This window comes from Calidris pugnax, unplaced genomic scaffold (genome assembly GCF_001431845.1).
Source record: "Calidris pugnax isolate Ruff unplaced genomic scaffold, ASM143184v1 scaffold605, whole genome shotgun sequence".
In the NCBI taxonomy this organism is placed as follows: Eukaryota; Metazoa; Chordata; class Aves; order Charadriiformes; family Scolopacidae; genus Calidris; species Calidris pugnax.
The window spans coordinates 54,461-60,012 of NW_015091513.1; the positions used below are offsets into that span (position 1 = coordinate 54,461).

The window sequence follows — 5,552 nt, forward strand, 5'->3', positions numbered from 1 at the left end:
GCGGGCGGAGGGGTGGAAGGAGGGAGTACCACCAGCGGGACCGTTACAGCCGCCGCCGGGACTACCGCTCCCGGTAGGCACCGCGCACCGCCGCCGCGGTCAGATGCCGGGCGGGCCGCGCGAAGCACGCTGGGTAATGTAGTCTCGAAGGAGGGCGGAGAGGGATACGGGGGGCCCCGGGCGCCGGCGCGGGGCAGGATGGGAGGTGTAGTGCCGGCGCGCTGCCTGCTGGGAGCTGTAGTGCGGGTAGGCGGGGGCGCGCGCAAGGCACGACGGGAGATGTAGTTCCGCGGGGTGTAATGGGAATTGTAGTCCGCGCTGGCTGAGGGGAGGACGTGGGCCGCGGCGGGGATACCCCCCATGGCCCTACAACCGGGGGCTCCGCCGGACCCCCGGGGCTCGGCTCCAGCTCCGGGAGCCTCCCGGCGGCCGCGGGGCCACGGGCCTACAGCAGCCTGCGGAGAGGAGGGGAGAATGGCGGGGCCGGGCCTTGTTTCTCCCCCCTCCGCCTTCTCCTCAGCCTCCTGCGCGGCCTGGCCTTGCCCCATCCCTTCTCCTCACAGCCCGAACCGGCCCCTTCCCCACCAAAAACCCTTTACCCCGCGTCCCAGGCCCCCTCGATATCTGGGGAAGGAGGCTGCTGCCCCCCCCCCGCCCCAGGAGGGGGAACGGGCCTTTCTCTGGGACCCCAAACGAGCACTTTGATTCTTCAGGTTTCAGGAACCCGGGGTGAAAAACGGGCATGAAACCTTTTAGGAGGGACTAGCAGCTCTCACCGGCGCACGGGGCAGTGAGGTGGGTGCAAAAAGGGTCACCACAGCTCAGAGCCCCGGGTTTAGGGCAGGAAAGGAGCATTTGGGGAAAGTGTGGGTGTCTGGGAGATGGAGAATTGAATTCCTGTGAGTCCTCACCCCGGGACTGACGCCAACAGGGGTTGCCTTGTCAGTCCCTCACACCACACTTTGCTGTTTCATAGAATTATGGAATGGTTTGGGTTGGAAAGGACCTTAAAGATAATCCAGTCCCACCCCCTGCCCTGGGCAGGGACACCTCCCACCAGACCAGGTTGCTCCAAGCCCCCTCCAACCTGCCCTTGAACCCCTCCAGGGATGGGGCAGCCACAGCTTCTTGGGGCAACCTGGGCCAGGCTCTCACCACCCTCACACCAAACAAGTTCTTCCCCACATCTCAGCTCCATCTCCCCTCTTTCAGGGTCAAACCCTTCCCCCTCCTCCTAGGGCTCCCCTCCCTCACCAAGAGTCCCTCCCCATCTCTCCTGGAGCACCTTGAGGGACTGGAAGGGGCTCCAAGGTCTCCTCGAGCCTTCTCTTCTCCAGGCTGAACCCCCCCCAACTCTCTCAACCCCCCCTCCCAGCAGAGGGGCTCCAGCCCTCCTAGCATCTCCATGGTGGCCTCCTCTGGCCCCGCTCCAACAGCTCCATGTCCTTCTGCTGTTGGTGGCCCCAGAGCTGGAGGCAGCACTGGGTGGGAGGTGTCTCCCCAGAGCGGAGCAGGGGGCAGAATCCCCCACCCCGGCCCTGCTGGCCACGCTGCTGGGGATGCAGCCCAGGATGGGGGGGGTTTCTGGGCTGCCAGCGCACGTTGCCAACTCATGATGCTTTTTGTGAAGATTCCTGGTCAAACACATCCCCTGGGCAATCAATCAGGACGGGGGTGTCCTGGGGTTATTTTCCCTGCGCTGCTTGCTTTGGTTTCTCACTCCTTGGACAAGCTGGTTTTTTGGGGGGAGGTTCTTGTGAAAACCACATGAAAGAAAACATTTTTCCATGCACGTTTCTCCCACAGGGTGGAAGATGCTGGTGGCATCGATGGGACACGCTCAGCCCCGGTGATGCCCAGTGTCATACGGTAAAAGGAGCCTCCAGAAGGATTGGAGGACTTTTTAAGAGCCCATCGTGGGGTTTTATCCCCCCCTGCAAGCCAGGTAATGCCCATCCCAAGGGCAGATGTGTGTTAGGAAGAGAAAGAGCAAACTTTGGGGTGTCCTCACCCCAGGTTTGAGCATGAGGAGATGGGGGAGACCCACCAGGGAGGTGCTGGTTTCCTACATCATGTGGGATTCAAGGGTTGGAGGGGGCTTTGAGCAACCTGGTGCAGTGGGAGGTGTCCCTGCCCAGGGCAGGGGGGTTGAAATTCAATGATCTTCAAGGTCCCTTCCAACTCTAACCATTCTATGATTCTATGTGGGAAGAGTTTAAAAAAAAAAAAGAAAAAAGAATCCTTTTTTTCATACTTAAAAAGCCAAGGCTTGGATGGGGAATATCTCCGCCAGGCACCGAGCCACCGCTCTGTGACAGCTTCTCCCTGTGACAACCCACCCCCCCGAGGCGAGACAGGGACAGAGCTCTGCTGGAAGAAAACCAAACTGGAAGTTTCAAAGTTCGATTCTTTTAGTGAGCAGCACCCAATTGCTACAGAAAACGAGGGGAAAAATCCGTGATTTGGCTCCTCTGAGCGAGGGGATGAGTCTGTTCCTGCGTCGCATCCTCTTCCCCTTCTACCTTTTCCAGCTGGAAATAACCTCCTGGCTCCTCAGGTCACCTTTTCTACCAGGAGTGCCCCAAATTTATCCCATCAAAAACACCGAAAAAGAACCCAGTTTGCAAAAAATAAATAAACTGAGCTCCCCAAACCCTGCACCAGCATCATTTTCCTCCGGAGCGATTCGGGGATGGTTTCATGGTCCCACCTTCAGTTTGCAATCCCCAACACCCACCATTTCAGCCCATCCAGCACAAACACCCGGGCTGCGTTGCTGTTTGCTCCCTGGGGGTTGTATTTCTCCTCTCTTTTTGTTGTTCTTGTTGTAGTTTCCCTCCTCTCCTTCTTGGAATAAACTCGCCGTCTTGCCCGCCGGGGGCTGCAGCCGAGCAGAACCCATCAGGGCAGAGCTAGAGATTTTTCAACCCCGTGCTGAAAATCTGCTGCCATTTTAAATCCAGCATCTATTTATTTCCCTCCCCGGCGCGTCCTTTCGCTGTCAAGGAGACAAATCATTCCAGTCCTGTGGCACCATAACACGGCGGAAAAGCTTTGAGAGCAATTTGTACCCACTTGTGGATTCCGTCTCTCCGCCCCGTACCGGTGGATAGAGGAGAGAGAATTCCAAATTCCATCCCAAATGCCTTCCTAAGGGAACTTTTTTGATTTATTCATCCCAGAGCAAAGTCTTGGGCCTGGCCCCCCATTTCCAAATGTGTGGCTCTGAGATATTTAGCACAACTGGGGCTGTTCTGGGGGTGGATAACCAGTGTGGAGGGATCAGAGAATCACAGGATGATCTGGGGTTGGAAGGGACCTCTGGAGATCATCTCCTTCAACCCCCTGCCAGAGCAGGGCCACCCAGAGCAGGTCCCACAGGAACGTGTCCAGGTGGGGGTTGAATGTCTCCAGAGAAGGAGACTCCACCACCTCTCTGGGCAGCCTCTGCCAGGGCTCTGCCACCCTCAAAGTGAAGAAGTTCCTCCTCATGTTGAGACGGAACTTCTTCTGTTCAAGTTTGTGCCCGTTTCCTCTTGTCCTGTCCCTGGGCACCACTGAAAAAAGACTGGCTCCATCCTCCTGACAGGATTTTAAGGATTTATAAGTGTTGATCAGATCCCCCCTCAGCCTTCTCTTCTCCAGACTAGAAAGCCCCAAGTCCCTCAGCCTTTCCTCAGCAGAGAGATGCTCCAGGCCCCTCATCATCTCTGTAGCCTCTGCTGTCCCCTCTCCAGCAGTTCCCTGTCCTTCTGGAACTGGGGAGCCCAGAACTGGACACAACACTGGGGATGCACGAGCACACCCCAACTGACGGGGCGATTGCAATTTAACTCCTTTGTAATCAACCTCGGGGCTGCTGGATTAATTTAATTCCTCCTGCTGTTGACCCCAGCAAAGCCCAGGCTGGAGGGAGGGGAAAGGGCTTTACGTCGGAAAACCCGCTGGAATAGATGAGAGTTGGGATGGGGTTGGTTCTTTTTATTATTAAGGGCTGCCAAATGCTTAACAAAACATACAAGGTTTTAGCTTTTTATTATTCCCAACAGCTTTGCAAAGCTTTGGGTGTCTCAAACAGGGCGATAACGCGCAGCGACAACTCCAGAAGCTTTTCCAACTCTTCAGCCTTTGAGCAACCTGGGGGTCCTGGTGGACAACAGGATGCCCAGGAGCCAGCAATGGGCCCTGGTGGCCAAGAAGGCCAAGGGCATCCTGGGGGGCATCAGGAAGAGTGGGAGCAGCAGGTGGAGGGAGGTCATCCTGCCCCTCTGCTCTGCCCTGGGGAGGCCCCAGCTGGAGCACTGGGACCAGTTGTGGGCTCCCCAGTTCCAGAAGGACAGGGAACTGCTGGAGAGGGGACAGCAAAGATGCTGAGGGGCCTGGAGCATCTCTCTGCTGAGGAAAGGCTGAGGGACTTGGGTCTTTTTAGTCTGGAGAAGAGAAGGCTGAGGGGGGATCTGATCAACACCTCTAAATCCTTCAAGGGTGGGTGTCAGGAGGATGGGGCCAGGCTTTTTCCAGTGGTGCCCAGGGACAGGACAAGAGGAAATGGGCACAAACTTCAACATAAGAAGTTCCACCTAAACATGAGGAGGAACTTCTTCATTTGGAGGGTGGCAGAGCCCTGGCAGAGGCTGCCCAGAGAGGTGGTGGAGTCTCCTTCTCTGGAGACATTCAACCCCCACCTGGACACGTTCCTGTGGGACCTGCTCTGGGTGGCCCTGCTCTGGCAGGGGGTTGAAGGAGATGATCTCCAGAGGTCCCTTCCAACCCCATGTGATTCTGTGATTCCATGAGCATGTATGACTCGAGCCCGTGGTAGTTTTGCCTTTATCTCCAGCAGGAGCCAGGTCAGAGCTCGACTTCCAGTCACCCCAACTCAGAAACTCCATTCAGAGGAACCCTGGGGTGCTTCAAACATGTGTTGCTCCTCATTTCCTCTCCCAGCAGTGGTGTGCCCCCGCTGCGTTCTCCCTCATGGCCTTAAACACCTCCTCAGACCCATTCCCAGCACTGAGGAGGGTTCTCCACCCCCAGGCATCCCATCTCCCCATTCCCAGCTCCGGACCCATCTTTGTGGGGTAGGAGACCCCCAGGACATCCCCTGGCTGCTTTGGGGCTCCCAATTTGGGCTGAGCCCTCCCGAGGGCACCCGAGCTGCTGCCACCAGCGTGTGGGTTATTTACAGCCCCCGTAGATCCCACTGGACCCCCCCCTCCCCAGCTGGTACCCCCCCCGAGGGGGTATTCCAGTACCTCCACACCTGGTACCTCCATCCTTCTGGTACCCACATCCCAGTACTTTCATCCCACTGGACCCACCCATTCCCAGAGGAAAAGGGTGGGGGGGGCTCTTTGGGGAGAAAGTTGGGCTGCCAGATCTCCTCGGTGGGTCCTGGCTGGATCAACCACGGGGCATCGCACCGGTGGCATCTCCTTATTTTTTTTGGGGGGTAGAAATGGCTAAAAAAGGGGGTATTTTCCACTCTGGCCGCCACGGTTGGAATGTTTCATCCCATCCCCATCCCCATCCCATCCCCATCCCATCCCATC

General features: G+C 57.4%; 1 protein-coding gene across 1 annotated transcript in view; it reads left to right on the forward strand.

Moving 5' to 3' along the window:
* The first annotated feature begins 670 nt into the window (after window positions 1-670).
* Window positions 671-5,552, forward strand: part of PLEKHB1 (pleckstrin homology domain containing B1) — a 15,104-nt gene continuing 10,222 nt past the window's right edge. The window contains exons 1-2 of the mRNA XM_014961730.1: window positions 671-795; window positions 1,807-1,945. The gene's annotated coding sequence lies outside the window, so the exon portion shown is untranslated. The remainder of the gene's footprint in view (window positions 796-1,806; window positions 1,946-5,552) is intronic.